Raw genomic sequence first — 21354 nt, 5'->3', positions numbered from 1 at the left:
CATTGTCAAATGCCTTTTGCAAGTCTAGAGCCAGCAATGCTCTTGTGCGTTTGCAGTGTCGGGGATGGAGAATTTCTTCTGATATCTGTAGCATGACATCTTGGGTGCATAGGTGGCTGCGGAAACCCAGCATTGTGTGGGGAAAAAGGTCGCGGGTTTGCATGTGTGTATGTAGCCGATTCAAGACAACGTGTTCAAAAAGTTTACCAAGACATGAAGTTAGCAAAATGGGCCTAAGGTTTGAAAGAGTGAGCGGTTTACCGGGTTTAGGTATAAAGGTAACCTGAGCGTGTGTCCACTCTGAGGGAAGCGTTCCCTCTTGCCAGTGTTTGTTAAAGAGTTCTGTTATTGCCTGGATGGAGTTTTCATCGAGGTTTCTAAGTGTTTTGTTCGTGACCTGATCGGCTCCTGGAGCAGACGTAGTGCGGAGTTGGAGCAAGGCTGCTCTGACTTCATACTTTGTGATGTCTTCGTCTAGCTCATGGTTTTGGGTTCCAAGGTACTGTGGTAAGGGTGTCTTCGGTGTGGTTGTGAGGTATGTATCTTTTAAGGATTGAATAATGTTGTCGTTGTCCATGTCTATGCCATGGATAAGACGCGTCACATTTTTCTGCTGTACATTCTTGGCGTGATCGGGTTCAAGAAGGCATCGTAGCAACCGCCACGTGTCCTTAAGTCCTAGGTTTCCAGCAAGGCGGTCGCATACTTGACCCCATTGCTGGTGACTGAGCTGTGCCGCGTGCGTCTCCATTTCCCTTATGAGAGCGGAGATGCGGAGCTTCAGGGCGCGATTGTGTTTGTTTTTAAGCCATCGCTTCTGTAAGCTCGAGTGAGCTTCCCACATATGGAGTAATCGGCTGTCAATCACCTCCGAGGATTGTGTGCACGACATTTCCGATGTGGCCATGTTCACGTCCTTGTTGAGGTTAGCCAGCCAATTTGTAAGGTGGTCTATCTGCTTCGGGGCCGCGGTACGAAGATCGCGAAAGCGATCCCAGTTGGTGATTTTGAGTTTCCTCTTTACACGGGGGGTTATGGAGGATAGTGAGAAAGAGGTCTCAATTATATAGTGATCGCTACCAAGAGAGGTTTGCGTGTTTGTCCAATAGCATTGTGTTATGTTTTTCGTGAGTGTAAGATCGGGGGTGGTGTTGTTCTGTACACTGTTGCCGATGCGCGTGTACTGTTGTGTATCATTGACAAGGGTTATGCCCTCATTTTGGAGAAGTGTCCAGAGTCGGGCGCCTTTACTGCAAGTCGTTTTGTATCCCCATGTGATATGGCGGGCATTAAAGTCTCCTGCAACTATCAATGGTTGGTTAGCGCTGATTTGAAGGGCTTTTTTCATGGCCGCCATTAGAGGAGCAGTTTTTCCTTTCGGGGGGCTGTAGATATTCAGAGTGAATAGACTCGTTCCTTTCCGCTCTTTGGGAAGCAGCTCTATAAAATGGAAGTCGATATCTGCAACGTCCATGTTATGATCAGTTGCTGTGTAGTTGCGGTGAACCAGCGTCGCCACTCTGTACTGAGTACAGTTTGTTGGTGTATGAGGAGTGTAATTGAGCAGTTTTACAGGGGAGTTTGTTTCCTGCAGTGCGATTACCACTGGTGTTTCATCGGCCGGAAGGGATTTAATGTAGAGCTGCAGATTACTACGCTTGGAACGAAAGCCTCTGCAGTTCCACTGCCACACCTTAATGTCCTGTCGACGTCCTGCCATCTTGGGGCTGAGATTCGGGTGGGATCATTTGAGATACTGTGGTAGAGAGTAGCTTTTCTAGAGCAGTTTGAATCTGGATCTGTTGCTGCTGCATCTGCTGCTCGAGCATCGCTATCCGCGCGTCTACTCCAGCTGCCCATGCGTTCGTGCTGGTGGTCATAGATTCAAATTTTTCCGCAAGCTTCTCTTCGAGTAAAGCTATGGAGGCGACCAGATCAGGCTTTTGGGAGTCGACCGCTGTAGGAATGTCTTGGTGAGGTGCCTTCCGTTTGGCGGGTGTGTGAGTTTTAGTAGTAGATGCTGTGTTGTTGCATGTGGGAGGAGGAGGCGGAAGTGGGGTGGAACGACCTGGGAGGGGAGTTGAAGAACTTTCCATTCCCTCTGCGGGGGAGAGCCTGTGAATTAGCGTTTGCATTTGCTGAGTGAGATTTGCAATATGATCATTGAGTTTTTTTATTTGATCATTCTGTTGCTGAATTTGCTTGCCCTGAGTTTCTAGCTTTTCTTTAAGTTGCTTATTTTCTCGGACAAGGGAGGAAGATCGTGGGCCCCAGCTCAGCTTATTTTCCGGCGGAGGCTGGTCGGTCAGGGGCGGGAAAGATGGCGAGCGGTTCCTGGCGTTGGTGGAAGCGGCGGACGCGGCGGACCGGGAGCGGACGCGGTTAGTGGAACTCGTCCGGTGCTTGCTTCGGGATTGCCGGGTTGTTTGCTCGGCATCTGCACCAGCTGTCGAGCGTGTCAGTCTCTTGTTGCCCGGTCTGTTGAATCGCTCCGAGCAATCGCGGGAGCCCGCAAAATGGGGGCTGCCGCATAGAATGCACTGGGGTGGACACGTTGGAGGGTCGGTCGGTACATGGGTCCCCCCACATCGTTGGCATAAGTCCTTTTTGGGTGCCGTGCACACGTCGCTGCGATGTCCCGGACGACGGCAGTTGAAGCAGGCTTCTGCTTTGGCGATGAATGGATGGCAGTGGTAGACCGCTCCATAGAAGCGCAGCTGTTTAGGTACTGATTTGGTATTTATGAAGGTGACCAGAATTGATTTGGTGTGGCCGAGTCGGCGTGTATCGGTGATGAGATAGGAGGGGCTTTGGTTGAACGTTTTTAGCTCTGTAAAAATTTCTTCAGATGTCTGGTCGTAGATAGCATTATAAATGATGCCTCGAATGGCGTTGTCCGGAGGAGCGATATACGTTTTCATTGGGTAGACTTGGTCGATTATCTTTATAGATTCTAGTTGTACATATCTGCGGGCACGGTCTTCGGCTGGCGTGCTGATAGTGAATGAAATGTGCCTGGGGTTGATTCGGATGGCGTCTTGTGTTCGCACTGCGTCTATCGGTAGCTGCAGAGCGCTGGTGACTAGAGACAGCTCCCCCGTTGTGTTTACTTAGGTCGAGGCCTCCACCGGGGCGGAACACGATTTTAAGGTCTCGTGTCGGGAGCTTGGGCAACGGTGGAAGGCTTGCCTTGCGTGGGCTGCGTTGGTGTGGCTGTGCCGGCCGGGGGCTGATGAGTCGAGCTCGTGGGGGCTTGCTGGGCAGATAGGACATCGGGGTGAGCCATACGTCGAGCCTCCATGGCTCGGTCCCATCTTGATGCAGTATCAGTAGTCCCATCTTCAGTGCGCACCATGCCGCTGTTGGTGGGCCGTGAAGTCGGGGCAGTGAAGGGTTAGGCCTAGGCCTAATGTGGCGGTGGCCGGCTCCCAGAGCAATCTCAAAGTTTATCCGCAAATTCGGGAAGACGGACCCGAAGAGAGGGTGGACAGGTGCTTAACACCTTCATGCGTCGATTTCGGCTATTCGAAACATCTCGTAGTGAAGCTTTTCGATTCAAAAATTGATTGAGCAGAGATACGGGAAGGGGATGCGTAGGTGGGGTCCCTAGTTGAACTCCAGCGGCTTCCACTGCTATCCGCGCGTGCGTCACGAGGGCCCGTTGGGCCTGTAGTCCAGAGCTGGGTAGGGCAGCCCTCCACCCGTCAGTTATTGACACTGCATTTGGGTCATCAGGTGGATTGTGTGGGCGGTTTACACCACGTTGCAGGCCTGCCTTCTCCCCGCAATATCTACATTTGGGGTCGCAGAACCCGCGGTATATTGTGTTTAAACGGGCTGGTGTGTTATATGTACCTGTCTGTAGGTTTGGTTTGGTTTGGTTTGGTTTGTGGGGTTTAACGTCCCTAAGCAACTCAGGCTATGAGAGACGCCGTAGTGGAAGACTCCGGAAATTTCGACCACCTGGGGTTCTTTAACGTGCACTGACATCGCACAGCACGTCGCCTTCTGACTTCCTCCGCGTTGGAGAGCCCCTTGGTTGGGATGGATATTTTCTGCGAAAGTAGAAAGCGAGAGGAATCGAAAAAAAACTGATTTATTTATATGAAGGGAAAGGTGCAGTAACTGTCTCACTTGTTTTCTGTGGACACAGCAACCGCGCCGTAAGGGAAGGGAGGAAGGTGGGAGTGAAAGTGGAAAGAGAGAAAGAGGAGCCGTAGTGGAGGGCTACGGAGTAATTTCGACCACCTGGGGATCTTTAACGTGCGCTGACATCGCACAGCACACGGACGCCTCTTCGTTTTCCGTGCACACCTGACATACACAGTGAGGGAAGCGAGGCACACCTGACATACACCGTGAGGGAAGAGAGGAAGGTGGGAGTGAAACCTGAAATAAAGAAAGGGGTGACACTGTGGAAGGCTTCGGATTAATTTCGACTACCTGGGGATATTTACCGTGCACTGAGGTCGCACATCACGCGGACACCACTGCGTTTCGCCGGCATCGAAGCGCAGCCGGTGGCGGTCGGGGTCGATCCCGCAGGTTTCAAATATAGGCGTATGTAGTCCAGTGTCTGTTCAATAAAATAAATCAGGAATTTCAAATGTCACAAAATATTGGCTGTGACTTAGCTCAGCTATGCCAGAATAGATGTAGCGAGGGGAACTTTTTTTCCCCGGCGTCCACAACACGGTATGCGAGCTGCACACCTCACGGCGCAGGTGGTACGACTCTTCACGACTCTGACTAGCCGAAGGGTCTTGAATGATTTGAACATCAATTGCCCCCAACAGCTAGACCCTAAAAGCGACATCCTAGCCTCATGGAGAGGACCATTCAAGAAAACTCCATTGCCGAGGTATATGCACCCCGATTTTCATCAGCCAAGACGACAAGCACGAGCTGAAGCTGTAAAAAGGCACTACGGCGGGCGCGAGGGCGAGTGCAATGTCGATGCTGCGGGTCCTGAACAGGGAATGGTGGCCTTTGCGGGAGTGCGCCAAAGTCAAACAGTGGATGGACTAATATTACCCAGCTAAGACACGCTGGCTGCGGAAGAAGTGGCGATTGCCCTAGCTGCAACACACACTACCTCAAAATACATTCTTACAGTTTCACAGACAGCATATCGCAATTACCTCAGGGGCAGGATTGCACTGCTAGCAGCTAAAATCCTGCACAAAATAGTTACACCTGTGGCTACCAACCCACGCATAAACACTTAGTATGGGTACCAGGTCACCAGGGCATCCCATTGAACGAGAGCGCACACGCCTCAGCCCTAGCATTTCTCCCCCGAGCATCCAATACGGATCTCGTGGAACCTCCTACCCCATTCCTTACCTAGACTAAAATACTTCAGCACTTAAGATTATCTCGCCAGGTCTACCCTTCACCGGCAAAAACACTTGACAAAGGGGAGGGGGTTGACCTCCGCAAGCTACTGACCAACACTTTTAACCCACGAAGGCTACGCGCAATAGATCCAGAGTCGTTTGACTCAAAATGCAAATTCTGCGGGGAGAAGGCGGACCTGTACCATATGGTGTGGGTATGCCATCGAAATCAGACTGTCACTATTAATAACCAGCCAACGCAGGAGAAGTGGGAGGCAGCTCTGACCAGCTCGGACGCAAGGGGTCAAAAAGAACTCATCGAAAGAGCGAGAACAGCAGCCTATGCCAATGGGGTTCCGGGCTGAGGACTACAACCGCCGCTACAACCTCCTAAGCATTTTCATTGAAATGTGTTTATCACCACCACAACCTCGACTTTTGGTATCCGTTGACTGAAGTCTTCCATAGGCCTCATCTCGGCAGCTAGGCTCCATTAGGCTCGGCAGACTGGCATCACCCTTGAGCAAGTCGTTCATCTCTCTGTTCTGGCGTCTCGGCTGCTCTCTTCACCGCCTGACTCTTATTCTCGGTTTCTTAAGCTCTGCCGGCTGGTGCGTTCAGCGCGTTACGATGGAGGCGAGGAGGCGAAATGGAGACACACGTCCGTGTGCGATATGTCAGTGTGCGTTAAACATCCCAATGTGGTTTAAATTACTCCATAGCCCTCTAATATGGCTCCTCTTTCCCTCTTCCCACTTTCTGTACCGCCTTTCCTCCTTCCATTACCAAGAAGCTCGACTATTGTGCCGGAGTGCCCAGGTTCGAACCCGACCGCGGCGGCTGCGTTTTGATGGAGGTGAAACGAAGAGGCGTCCGTGTTCTGTGCGATGTCAGCGCTCGTTAAAGATCCCCAGGTTGTCAAAATTGCTCCGAATCCCTCCACTACGGCTCCTCTTTCTCTTTCCACTTTCACTCCCACCTTCCTTCCTTCCCTTACAGCGCGGTTGAGATGTCCACAGGAAACTGAGAAAATTACCTCGCCTTTCCCTTCCTATAAATCAATCAGGTGTACACAGAAAACAAGTGAGACAGTTACCACGCCTTTCCGTTCAAATAAATCAATCAATCAATTACCACGCGGGTCAGGTGTCCACAGAGCGGTTGACAGATGCAGCTCCTTTCCTTTCATGTCAACCAATTTATGATTAATAATAATTATAATTAATATTATTATCGTGTTCTGCAACGGCGTCGCCGCTTGGCAAGGCGTTCTTCCTTTTGTGTTTCTTCACGTTGCCCTGTCTCGCGTAATCTTCGACTCACAGCAAGGCCAGGGGACGCCTCCGCTAGAGTTCCAGTGACTTTAGCCTCCGTCTTCTGACAGCGCCATCTAGAAAAGGTTAGGCGTTCCTCTCTGTTCTGTTGTTGTTGTTATAGGAAGAAAAAAAGTAAATGCAAGGGCCTGCTACTGGCTCTGTAGCTGAGCCACTTCCGCTGCCTCGTGCGGACAGAAGAGAAATAGAGGAGAAGGAAAACGAAGAGAGAAAGAAAGACGCGCACCGCAATAACAGCCGTCGTCCGCCACCTAAGCGGTGGCGGGTACAGTGACGGCCTACAACAGATAAAAATTCGCTGGCTGGCTAGGCCCCACCGCTAGCGGCGTTGACCTACCGTCCCAGCCAGCCTCGTAGGGCCAGGAACTGCCACCCTTCACCGCCTTTCCTCTCTGTTCTGGTGTACCGCCGCAAGCTTATCCTTCTGTTCATTTCGATGAGCTATTTCGCGGAGCCCCCGATGAGCCAAGCTGCGCATGCACGAGCGACGTCACGTGGAACACAGCTGGAGAGCCGTGTCAGAGGCTGACTCCTCCGCTGCATGCGTTACTCAGAGGTGCCGCCGCCGTGCCAGCTGCGCATGCGCCACGAGGGAGTGACGTCACACTGTGCATTACAGCTGGCGGGCCAGGGCCACCACCGAATTTCCTCGGCGTAGTGACTCATAGGTGCCGCCGCCGCCGCGTTTCCCGCGCCGCGTATGCCAAGTAGAGGCTGTTCGCTTTAGGCGGGCCACCGCAATTTACTCCGGATGGCCATTGGTCAAACCACAGCCAATTTTTATGCGGTAAACAGCTAACGGCCAGGAGACAACCTCGGGGTCCGACCAATTAAGATTTTCCAATCCCTTACGCCGAAAGTCGGGCCGTTTAGCAGCGCGGCCTGACTTTAACATCACTCTCCATGCTCTCCAGCGACTGTACTGCGCATGCCCGAAGAGCAAATGACGTCACTGCTCACACCTGTCAAGCCTCACCGCAGCTGCGAGGAGCCGAGTGAGATCAGTATTCAAGTGACGTCACTTCCCGACGCCGCCAGATGTGTAGCACATGCGGCGCGCGCTAGTGCTCATGTGCCAGGAGACAGTGTCGCGCTTGTAAACGTGGGGCGGTGAATACAGCCTAGCCCGGTGGTGGTAACAACTTTTATTGCCACAAAATGAAAGGAATTATTTCGGGCTGGGGGTTCTCCATGGGTGGTTGGTTGGTTTGTGGTACTTAACGTCTCAAAGCAACTCAGGCTATGAGACATCATAGTGGAGGATTCCAGAAATTTCGACCACCTGGTGTTCTTTAACGTGCACTGACATCGCACAGCACACGGGCGCCTTGCTTTTCGCCTCCATCGAAAAGATCCTGGCTTCGGCGGCAGCTTTGCCGGCCTCGCCGCCGGCCTCGGCGGCGTTTGCCTCGGCGGCAAACGCAATAACTTGATCAAGTGTATTAACTGGCACAATAAGTAGATATGTTTTTGCTGTCAATTTTTTTTTCATTCATTGTTGCTTTTATAAAGGTTTAATGCTGGTATCTATTATCCTACGCAGTTTTATTTCACCCAAATTCTAGCCAGATATTGTGCGTTCCACATTATTTTGAGCACTATTTGAATGCAATGCATGTCTGTCTCACATATTCCAGATAGGCATTGTTTTTGTTTTACTTTAGCCAGGTAAGCCACACTGCCCTGAGCCTGAGGAAGATGTTCCAGAACTATGTCACGAAAACTTGGAGGTATTATGACTGCGTTCGACAGTTGTAGGTATCTGACCAAACGCAGATCGCTTCCGTGACAGTGTTTAACAATGCACTTTCCTTGTTGCATTGCAGGTTGGAACAATGACGTCAATTCACCAGGAAGAATCACTTGCCGAGCCCCATGCTTTTCTTAGCTTTACTGACAGCAACACTGCATGCACACAGATTTCATGCAAAATTGTGTCAACAGTATTTATTCAAACCGAACCTTGTACAACACAAAATACCGCATCAGGACCAGATCACAAGAGTGTTTATTTCTGTGGAGCTCAGACCACACAGTCAGATGAAAATGCCCTGGTATACTTGTGCTCAGTGACATTATCAGTCTTTTCATTGCTAGCTAGCATCCTACCTGACACCAGAACGTGTATGAGTTGTCGAAAACTGACAGACTCACCCTTTTCCTAATGAAACTGAAAACTGGAATGACCTACACAGCACTAGGAGCCTTGTTTGGTGTACACCGTAGGACTGCAGCCAGGTGTTTTCTGGGCATTCTTTAGACACTCTACACCAAAACACGGACTTGGATCGAGTGGCATCACAGGGATGACGTGCTTTCAACAATGCCCGAGTGCTTTAAGTTACACTATCCCAAATGCAGAGTTGTGATTGACTGTACCGAAATCCCAGCAGAACGCCCTGCATCAGTAGAGTTACAAAACTTGGTGTACTCAAATTATAAGGGAACATATACTACAAAATTTTTTATTGGAATTGCTCCAAGTGGCCTTGTAACATTTGTGTCTAAGGGATATGGAGGAAAGGCAACGGATACATTCATCACAGTTGATTCAGGCTTGCTTTCACTATTGGAGCCGGATGATGTCGTGCTTGCCGACAAAGGCTTCCCTGGAGTACGTGTTGATGCGGCAGAAGCAGATGTTATACTGGTTATGCCACCATTTGCTAGTGGCGGAAACTTTACAGCAGAAGAAATGTCTGAGACCTACAACATTGCAAGTGTTCGCATACATGTAGAGAGAATGATCCAGAGAATGAAGAATTTTAGTATCATCAATGTCAGGCTTCCAGTTGAGCTACATGATCGCATTAACCAAATTATGCATGTGATTTGCGTCCTGGCAAACTTGCAAAATGGCATCTTCAAACAATATGAGTAATCCTTTTCTCTCATACAGTGATTCCACATACCACATTTTTTGTACATTTGGTGCAATACACAAATATTTAGTATCACAGAATTGCCAATAAATATGAAAATGATCACTGGTTTGACTAGCTGATGCATTTGGAAAACATATAACAGTTCTCAATGGAACACATATAATACTGACCAAATAAAAAAAACTGCAAATTTGGTATTTCTGAAACAGCATGAATCACATCACCAAAAATGACATTAAGATATTTTTTCCTAAGTAGATGCAATTTTAGTTTCTTCTGAATTGTCGTGCTAAGAATATGTACAGAGGTGTTAAAAAACACATTTTTTGATTTTGGTTGTTGATTTCTGATGCCTAATCTCATTTAAGCACTAATCTGGGCAACAAGTGTGTAAAGTAGAATCTCTCAAGCTTGGGCACAATTTGGCTCAAAAAGCTGTTGCAACATGCAATGGTTAGCACCATTTGTTCTTTGGTGGTGTAGATTACAAGCTGGCACACCTGGAGACCAAGAACGTAAAGAGCTAGCTGTATCTGAGTGTAGCATGGATGTGACTTTTTAGGTTTGCAAATGCCATCCGATGAAGCAATGTATGGAAGGCATTTACCTTCAACAAAGCGTTCTTTGCCACTTCTTTTAGAATATGGGCACTTAATCTCGAGCATCTCCGTTAAGCTATAATAGGCTTCGATTAACCCATCAGGGCTGCACGCCAGCCACGGCTGATCTTCTTTGACAACAAAGCTTACAGTGTGCACTTGTTTGTTATAGTGGTACTTGTACCATTCTCTGGCAGCCGGCTGAAGCTTTACTCCGTACAGCATTGCCTGTGTCTTGACGCGCTTTTGTGAAAGTAGCTTTTCTGCTACTTCCTCCGGAGGTCTCCTAGCTCGAAGTATTTTGTGCGCAGCCGTTGAGGTCATCCGCAAGACCTGCAAAAGAAAGCCAGTAGTTGAATAATGCGTCTTACAACGGTAAAACAATATCTTGTTTCTAGCTGTGACAACTAAAGAAAGTGCTTTGACTAATAGATGAGATAAAAGGTGCCTACCTTGCAGCATGCCACTCTTTCGTTCTTTGTGCTGTGCACTGAACCGGGCTGCATACATTAGTCTTGTAAAAATAGCCAACTGGGCCGCTAAGGTTGCTGCTGTGGTTGAAGTCGTCAAAATAGAGCAGATAATTTTTGGCCCAAGTGTATTCTTTGGAGGGAGTCTGAGAAAAGAATAAAAAGGTATTTTTGTCCCGCCAAGCTGCACTTGACTTTCTCTCAGAAACCTACCTGCTGTGTCTCAACACTTGTTTTGCCCCTCTCCTCTCGCCTTCTTTTTGCAGCAAGCATGGTCACCATTGGGCAGTTTATGAAGCCGTACTTATCTAGCACATATATGGGATCAACACCACCCTGGGCTGAAGCATCTGAAAAATGTTTAGATTTGTATTAAAACAGCACTTAATGGCAGGTGAAGTTCAAAGTTCTTTTTTCTCATGCACTTGGACAGGCATCATACATTTAGCGATACATTTTTCCATTTTAGAGCCATATTTTGCAAATATATTTAAATACCACATATCGCATTTACTTGGGAAGTGCTGACTGAATAAAATGCAAGGTCTTTTTTTTCTGCAATAAAAATTGTAGGAACGTGCACGTAGCCCCTCAAAGCTCATGTTCTCGAAGAAGGAATATGAGCAGCAAAAATGTCAAAATTTTGCATCAGAATCGCGACGCGACTGCATCATTTTGGGTGTTGTGTTGATGGACGCTCGAGGCTGCGTACGGATACCGCGCAGCCCCACTCTCGCCACGATATCTGAACGAGTACGAGGAGCTTTGCGACGCTCTCAAAATTAAGCGGGAAGTGCCTAGACATCCGATCGAAGATAGTGTGCAGTGTTGAGTGAACTCTCTGTCCAGACAGAAGAAATTTAAAAGAAATGCGCCGTGCAAACGTATAGCTGAATGTAAACAGGAAAATAAACTTGAATTCTTAAACTCTTCGCAAACTAGCAAAGAATCTTTTCACATTATTAAGTTTGACGCCGCGTTCTTCTAATTCAGCCATAAAGTATTGCCTGTGCGCATGAGGCAATTGTTTACTGTCGAGTGGTTCTCATTCTGGAAGTCAGTTGTAGTAGTTGTGCTCACTTAGTGTTACCGTATCGCAAGTAATGAGGTTACGTACCATCGTCCCGCGAACTCAGCCTTTTTCCTTTGGGGTAAATTTTCTTTGAAGGCACCCCCAACTTCGACTGCCGCTTGTGTATGATACTGTTACTTCCGTGTCCACAGCGAATGCGAGCGCCGCAGCATGCTTGCAGCGGCCGTCCACGCCGGCTTTGCAGGAATATTATGCCCCAATGATGTTCCTTGACAAGTCCAACTGAATGTAGGCGACAATACAGCATGTAAAATCGGTTTTATGTACTACGACGGTTAACCAAAGAAACGAAGTCGCACTTACTTCTAGGTCAACATCGTAGCTCGGCGCATTGAGCTTCGTCTGAGGGATACATTTGCAGAATATATGTGTACCCTCTGCTTGGCACTCGCGTATGTCGTATACGTGGCTAGCATCGCAAGGCGCTGCCCTTTGTCCAGGTTACCAGATCTGAAAAGCTCTGTGCGGTTTTTTAGGCTTTGAAACCCACACCGGAGGACAACGGGTAGCGCCATTCCTCAAGCGCCAAACGCGACCCGCTCCGCAGACTCGGCGACTCGGCATTCCGCTGTTCTGCATTTTGCCACGGGCGGCGCTGTTCGCTGAAGAAACGGTGACGCCATACAACAGGCGCCCGGTCCCCATTATGAAAGCTTTGGCTGCAGGCGACCGAGCGTTGCTTCGAACACAACCAGCTTTCCGTTGAACGCACCAAAGTTGGGCGTTTTAGGTGGTGGTGGTAAAGGCGTTTAATGCATTTAAAAACGGGGGAAACTTAAGCTGCGCCTTTAAGGAGTTTGCTACCAGCCCACATATAAAGCCTTGCTTTAACAAAGCCGTGTGAACGTGTCGTCGTGGCATATAGGGGTTACCCTGAATGCCAGGGTGAATGCAGGCTGATTCTGACGTAACTGTCCCACGTGAAACGCGAGACCAAAGTTGGCAGCTCCTGCCACGGTGCCACGCCGACGGCTTGAAAACTAGCGCATTGTAGATTCCGCTGAAAAAGCGCGCGCAGAAGGTACGCGCGGAGCGTGATTCCGGATGGATGGATGGATGGATGGATGGATGGAATATAGGAGCGTCCCCATTGAAACGGGGTGCTAGCAGTAGCTATCATGCTCATTTTTCTCCCTATACCTTACTTATTGATTTAGAATGGTTAACTAAACCATCATTCTATTTATTAAATTTTGTTCCTACATTACTAACATTGTCACTTCTCTGCTTTTAAGCCACCAATCTTCCAGTCGTTTTTTGATAGTTTCCACCGCCGGTTTATTCACCTGGCCACTGTTATCTCTAAACCCCAGAGCTTCAGGAACAGTGATTGCGCCTGCACCAACTTCCGGATGGATACCATTACATTCGAGTATAATATGGTCAATTGTTTCACTGGAGTTTCCACATACAGCACATGCATCATCTCCATTGCTAAATTTCTTTTTGTAGCTGCATGTTCTAAGGCATCCTGATCTAGCTTCAAAAAGTAGGGCACTGCCTCTTGAGTTATCAAAGAAATCTTCCTTCCTGATCTGCATTTTCCACTTTCGGTATAATTCCACACTCTGTTTCTTTTCCATCGATTTTATCAAATTTTTACCTTCTGTGTTTTTCACCTGTTGCTTAATGCTCTTTATTTCTCCGTCCTTGTTACTAGCATACTTACTAGTTAGTTTCCTAGTTCTTTTCCTGATTCCGTTTTCTCTTAGCAGCGTCGCCTGGCGACAGACAGCGGAAATATTTTAAACATGAATAAGAGCGTATTTAAAGACTACTGTACTCGATGCTTTGCTGGCGCAATGGATTGACACTACGTACCTTAGCAGTTAGCGAATAAAACATATGTCAAAATCCTGTAAGTGTCAATTCTTTCTAAATTTATTTAATCGCAACGTGAAAATAAGCTACCGAAATCTTTCCTGGAGGGCGTTCCCTTTTAGGTTACATTATTTGATGTTTTTATTGCAAAAGAAATACTACCTGCACTTTCAAGCCTTCGCGTGACCCGGCCGCAGTTACGTCTTACCCACGTGACCCTGTGACGTCACACTCCACGTGACACGCGGGCTGGCCGGAGCTGCCAAGTTGGGTCTCTCGTTTCACATGGGACGGTTATGTCAGAATCAGCCTGCTAGGAACCTGGCATTCACGTTACCCCTATAGGCCACTAAGGCACGTAAGGGTTGGTTAAAGCGGGGCTTTCTATGTGAGCTGACGAAGAAGAAAAAGAGAAGAACTTTCGGTCACCCGCAGCTAATACTTTCGCTCAATATTTGGTTCAGTAGCGTTGAAGCCTTGTATTATTATTTCTTAATAGCCGCAAACCCAGCCGTGAACAGAGCCACGAGGTGACGGCACGGCAACGGTAACATTATTATTTATTTACCTTCACCGTAATCATTTCTTGCCTTCAGTGAGTGTATGTTACCTTTAGGTTGCGTTCAGAGACACCTCTCGGTAAGAATCGCCGTTTAACCCGCTGAGAGGCAACCAGTGAGGAGAAATAAGTTGTGGGACCCTACCGTTGAGGAAACGGAATTGCACTTCCGTGGAACATGTGCGCACACGCGTCCGCAGAACGTGTGTACAGCTCGTTTCTGTCCGCACAGCCAAAGTTGGCTCTCTGGCTGTCAAAATGAATTTGACAACACTTGGTGTCCGATCTGATACCAGTATTACCATCTCAAGGTTGACCTTTAAACTATATGTGGCACACCCCGAAATTTAGCCTCCTGGACTGCCGAATTGCGCTTGGTCATAGTTTGAACATATTGATGTCGAACAGCATCCGCGTAAGTACGATTCGCAGTTGGCCTCCACATGTGGTTAGCATATCTCCAAAATTGGCCTCCTGCACCAAACATTAAACATCTTCAAATTTGGCCGGCATTTATGCCTTACCTAACACGAGTATGAATGATTCAGTAGTGGCCTCTAAACTTGAGCAGGAAACCCCTTAAATTTAGTCTATGTCTCATGGGAACTTGACTTCGGCTGAATATTCTTAAAGCTGTTAAAAGACTTCGGCAAATAGTGGTGCTTTTAAAAAAAAAATGGGCGAACCACAAAATGTAGCTCCTGAGACAAACAATATTTGACATTCTCCGAATTTGGGCAATTCTTATGTGCAGCTTACGTTTAGCATGACCAACTCACTGCTGCCTTTGAAATTCATTAAGGGAACATCCGAAATTGCGCACGCTTAAGCTTGCTCTCTGCGCTGAAGGCCGCATGTCCCCTAGAGAACTTTCCTTTTACTGTTGTTAGCAAGTAATACATCCTTCTCCCTTATTTCCAAAGCGCTTCTTTGGACCGCGAATATCACAACCATTTTATCGCTTGGGAAAATATGAAACGAACAAAAATATATTGTCATATGCGTCACACCGATCACCATCGCCCAACTATCGTTTCATCTCAAACACGGATGGCGGCTGACTAGATAAGGGCGCTGCGCACTGAGGAAGCTCCAATATTCGGAAACTCTTCCAGGCACTAAAATATTCAGCATAGATTTAAATATTTAGCTAATATAAACATAATAAATCTGTCTACAACTCAAATTGAATATGTTGAAACTCATGCAAAATATCATGGATATATATTTTAATTTTCTATTTTTGCTCGACTTCGCAAACAATTCCATGACGTCAGCATAGCAACCTTATGTAATTCGATACCAGCCCAGAAAATTTCGCTGGCTGAGACTTCAGTATGAGTAGAGGAACCTGATGACAGGAAGGTCGCTTTCTGCAAGAATGTACCGGTCCATTCTTGAATTGTATCTCAACACAGACCGAAGTTGATTCTCTGAGCATATTTTCACCCTTATCTTCTATCAAGGCGGAAGCCTTTTAGGTTTACGAGTGTGCATCTGTCCGTCCCCGTAAGGTGTCACACTCATCCCGTCAATCAAATGAGGGTGGGGTTCTGCATAACCGAACAACATATCATTATATAACATGAGTAGTTGGTTGTTAGCATGATTTAAGAACATATCGGAAGATTATAATATCTTCCTCTATAAAGCAATGACATGGAAGAAAAATACATACTCTGCGCTTCGGAGCCACTTACAGGTGTAGAATATAAATTACTTTTTATTCCTCCGAAAAAACCCAAAGCTTTTTTGATTTAAAGGCTCTGTGAATATTTCCTATATGTATCAGCAGCGCGAACACAATCAGAGGAAAAGAAGAATAAGAAGGACAGAGCGCTGAACTCAGCGCTCTGTCCTTCTTATTCTTCTTTTCCTCTGATTGTGTTCGCGCTGCTGATACATATGGATCGTTACCAACTAGCCCGACAGATCGTGTTATTCGAATATTTCCTACTCGTGCAAATACGCTCCTGTGCCCAATTGCGAAGACTAAAAACGAACGTGTACTGGTTGCGAAAGTAAGGCTAATTTACAAGCAAATTAAATCGCATAATGCAGACCAGCCCATTTTCAACATCATATTTGTTGCTTCTAATGCAACGCCTATATAGAATTTCCTCATTGTTTTACACTGAAATTCGGCAGCTCACATAATTACTTAGAAAGTTTGTTTCCTAATTTACATTATGCTTCATTTCTACATTATACGTATGAAATATGCTTGAAGTGTATCAATTCCAAAGCATAAAATTATGACACTGCTAAGTGAACTTTTCATCTATGCGAGAGCACAGTTCATGTTCGATAGCTTGATTCTTCAAGCTTGCTAATGTGCTGCGAACATTGCATGATAATTTCATTATTTTCAAAATAGACACTTATCAACGTTGAAAAGGGTCGGCCGATTATGATGACAAACCTTGTTTTTCAGTTTGGAAGCATTACATGCATACCAAATGCTGTGCCGCGTGGTATGCTTGCTCCTTCTTGTAGCCATGTTTCATGAATCTGAGTAAGTAGTTTTTCCCATGTTTTAAAAAGACATGGTGTGCAGGGCGCCCAGAGTTTTGAATTTTCCAGAGTGTTAGCCTCGTTTGCACTACGAATATTGGTGTAGGTAGCGTGGAATGCACGGAAGTACCAGCACCACACTCTCAAATACGAGAGTCGCTTGTAACAACAAAAGTGTACACCGTGATTTGCGTCTCCTTATTTCAAGCATAGCATTCGGGAAAATTAAGCTCTACTACCGCTGACTATATTTAGTGAAACATGGCAAATAGCAATACCATTACGTAACCACTACATATTTGCAGACTCTCCAGGCGCTGCTTGCTGCCCTGTTTAGGGCGCGTGAATGGCACGTCTTCTCTTTATGGCATTGCTTGTGTGCCCCTTCAGCCTCCTTTTACCGCTGATTTGTTCCCGGCTGCTTTACCTCGGCCTTACGACAATATGATCGGGGTCATCTTTTCTACGCAGCTATGTTTTAGACAGACGTACTGCCAAATGGCAGAACCTTTCAGCGACTGGAATGCCCAGCGTCGCTGTAACGGGCAGAAAAGGACCATGCACCACCAGCACAAGTGCCTGAGAAGCGTAAGGGCGGCGCCTCAGCCAAACACTGCGCCGAGGCATCGCTCATAGCTAGCTTTGGTATTATTCAAGCGCCAAGTTTAAACAATAAAAAGAACTGTCAGAGCATACGGAGTTGAAACTAAGTAAAATGCCAGGGTCGGTGAGTTCATTTTTTATTATTGCGTAAATGCGGCACAACGGATACACAACATAGAGAGAAAAACCAAACATCGAGATCTGCTCACATCCTCTAAATTCCGCATACAAGGATCGGATGGAACGCAGCAGCAGCCCTAAATATATTTGGTGCTGACTACGCACGCATTCTGGAGCAGAAAGACGAAATTTTCACATGATCTTCAACTTCCCGTATCTTCACCGACCTCTTTCTTGCCATGGGCGAGAGGACACTTAAAAAAACCTAAGGGAGCTGAAGTGGCTACGGCTTTTAGGTACGTGGGTTAATTTCTACTTTGCCTGCCATATAGAAGGTTCTAAAGGAAAAAGGTTGAGTACATAGTGTCGCCATTTACTATTGCGCAACCAAGCCTTGAGTACACGGTTTAACTCTCAGACAAGTGACAGATAGAGTATCTGGATATAAGGATGGTGCTTGGCCAAGAGTACGCATGTAGGTTTTATAAGACACAAGTCAAAGGCCTTTCCCGTTTGAAGCAGCCTCACCAAACGCGTCTAGAGAGGGCTGACAATTTCATGTTTTCAAGAATTCTTGTCTGTCCCTGGCGAGAGAGTGTGTCATTTACAGATGGATTGATTGAACTGAATCGACACACTAACAGCACCTTGATGTTCGCAGGTTAAACCTGCCTAAAAAAAGAGCGACGTTGAGCAAGAGAAACCTGGGTTGAGCAAAGAAGGCCGTTGTTATTTTGCCCTACATTCACGGCATTTCACATTAGTTTCAGAACTGTGGCAGCCGAATGGAAGTTATTGTAGTGCTTTCTGCGCCGAATAAGACAAAAAAGAATAAAGGCGGCGGCGTGTTGCGTAGGGAACGATTTGCCAGTTGCTGCCAGGAAGAGGTTTATAAGATCCCACTTACATATGGGAAGGCGTATGTTTGGCAGAGGACTATTGCCGCACTGACAGGTGCATCGGACACCTTATGATGCATTGCCGGCTCCAGGTTACTTGGCGAACCATTGCTCCGGCTGAGCTGAAGATGGCACGGAAAAACATCCAACTGTGGAGCTTCCCGCGGCCAGGTTCAGGTACACAACTTTCCTAGCAAGGTCTAAGGACCCATTGAAAAGAAACTTTATCGAAGCGTTCAGAATAATTTCGGGTCAGGAGGGACAGTGTGTGAGCGTGCCGTCAATAGCCTTCAGCACGAACGAGATAAAGCTGCTTCTTCAGAACAATAGCACAAGTTAGGATTGTTTTGTATATTTTAATTTTCTTCTTATCGTTTCGTTTCTTCTCGGTTATTTAATTTCGTTTTTCCTTTCGCTCTGATCCGTTGTTGTGCCTTTAGATAATGCCACACACGCACGATGGGGATTGGCCACACATGAATCCAGAGGAAATGGGCATTATGCTGTTGATATGAGATTTAAAAAATACACTCATACCTATAAATATGCAATACGAAATACAAAACGCTGTACTGATCAGAGAAAAGAAACGATTAATAACTCAGTAAGAATCTGAAGAGCAGAAACAGTGCAATCGGCCCACCTAGCAGGGAATCCGACCAGAGGCGTTAACAAACTTCTGTACCGCGGAGAAAACTGTCCCACTGTTGAATCCCAGATGAGTAGCGCCAAACGAAATTAAATTTGAAACAGTCAATGATATAGATACCTTTTATTGCGAAAGCAATACTACTCTAGGTTTCGAGCCTTCAGCGTGGCGCGGCGGTAGCCACGACTTACCCACGTGACGTGACGTCACACCCCACGTGACACTAGGGTGAGAGCTGGGCTACCAACTGAAGCGGTCGGCGTAGCGCGGCGGTAGCCACGTCTTACCTACGGGCCGCTGTGACGTCACACCCCACGTGATACACGGGCTGGCAGGAGCTGCCAACTTGGGTCTCTCGTTTCACATGGGACAGTTACGTCAGAATCAGCCTGCTAGGACCCTGGCATTCACGTTACCCTTATATGCCACTACGACACGTTCATGCGGATTTGTTAAAGCGGGGCTTTATATGTGGGCTGAGGAAGAAAAAAAAAAGAGAAGAAGAAGAACGCTCGGCCACCCGCAGCTAATGCTTTCGCTCAATATTTGGTTCATCAGCGTTGAACCTTTGTAATTTTATTTGCAAGGAATTTCATGGAAGGCTCCTCGGATGGAGACGAAACGGCGACAGGACAGAAAAAAAGGATCCAACGTCTCAGGTTCATTATAGTATGAACACATTGCCGAAATAGCACAGCCAGGCCTATACAGGTAATGGTTAAGGGGAATAATCCTACATCTGAAATTTGTCAGACACACCTCGCACTGACCCGAAATGCACCGACCAGGATTCCAATCATACTACAAATTGCGGAAGTCGTCAAAGGATAGAAAGGCCGAATTTCTGGTCTTCATCCAAAGAAATTGTTTGAATCGTGCCACCACCCTTGACGAGAAGTGTGGAATTAAAGTCAGGATAGGATCATTCAAAAAAGTGGACGCAAAAAAGTCTGTGGATTCATTCATTGAAATCGCACAATGGTCAGGAACACACACAATGCTAATTTCACGAATACGAGACGGTGCGAGGCCATAAAACTGTCGACACAAAGAAGAATCTGAAGAAGTCAAGGCAGTACAAACTGAAAGAGCGTCCATCACCAAAATAGTAATGCAGTGATGTAAACAAACTCTCCGGAAGGTAAAACAAAGCTAAAAATTCTACAATAAATATGGAGACGTAACCGTGACGGCGGAGAGAAAAAGCCCAATCAAGTTGAGAAGAAAAATTCCAACCCCTGCTATTTCCCCCCGCTGTACGGCATCAGTGGCAATTGCAACATGATTAACAATTTTACAACTAGTCGTCCAAAAAGGAAACCAAGGTAGAAAATGGCAAAGCAATGGCATGATTGAGATAAATATCATCACAGACCAAACTAACCAGAGGTAGACGAGAACCAGCTTGTAAAATAGAGCACACATATACTGACAACGATGGTGAGACGACTGCACATATACGACCTGCAGCTTTTTATTGCAAGACCAATAAGTACATAAGATTAAAGTAGGCGAAATAATGAAAACGTTTTTATGAAAACGATAGGTAAGAATGATATAATTTTTACAACGGACTGTACCATAAGTTGCTGGACTTGGGAATCCAAAGAGAATACCCGAGCCTCAAAGTACAAGACCTTTATTGCCACAAAACTAGGAAGGCCCAGGCAAAGCTGCAATGCTTGCAGATCAATCAAGAGAAGCTGTCGAAGCTTCTACGCAGCGCAGTCTGTAAACAATACGCAGCCGAAATCAAGAATAGGGCGCACCTAACATATATAGATGAGAAGAAGGGCAGATCTTCTCATTCCATATCCCTTGTGGCTTATGCGACGGAGTAGACACAAGGCGCGCCCCCCTTTACGCTAATATGCTCAATATAAGGTCTCCGACGCACTGAGTAATCATACCAAATGGCCACAAAATTAAGAATAATAACTTGAACTAAATGTTCTTGGTGTTATGAGAGAGAAATAGAAGCAGGTTGATTGAAACGAAATGCTAGAATGGAACATTTATTGGCATTTAGAGTAAAGGCTAGAGTATCGAGCAAGGATTCAAGATCGGTAATTCTGTAAGGTATATATAAGTCGGGTATACCTGTGGACGAAGATAAGGAGGAAATATCGTCTGCGTAGACGGACAGGTGAACATCGTCTCGCTTAGGTATTGAAGAAAGAAAAATATTCGATAAAAGAGGGGACAGGACCAAATCTTGAGGAATGCCTTCCAGCCCGATAACAATGAAAAAAACAAACTTCCCGATGAAATTTCTTGTATCCAGGCGACTGGGTAGTTTTGTATTTGAGACTTTGTCGAATGAGCATTTCGTAGTCTGTGTCATCATACATTGCTTGGATGGTGACAGAGCACGTTTAAAAAGTGGAGCGTGAAACTTTAATTTGAACCAATTAGAGGGGGACTGATTATGCAGACTCTTCTATGCAGCTTTTCAGTACCGATACACAC

The sequence above is a fragment of the Amblyomma maculatum genome, chromosome 5 (assembly GCF_055883805.1).
Source record: "Amblyomma maculatum isolate TAMU_Amacu chromosome 5, ASM5588380v1, whole genome shotgun sequence".
Lineage (NCBI taxonomy): Eukaryota > Metazoa > Arthropoda > Arachnida > Ixodida > Ixodidae > Amblyomma > Amblyomma maculatum.
Note: the sequence above shows the minus strand (reverse complement) of the source record.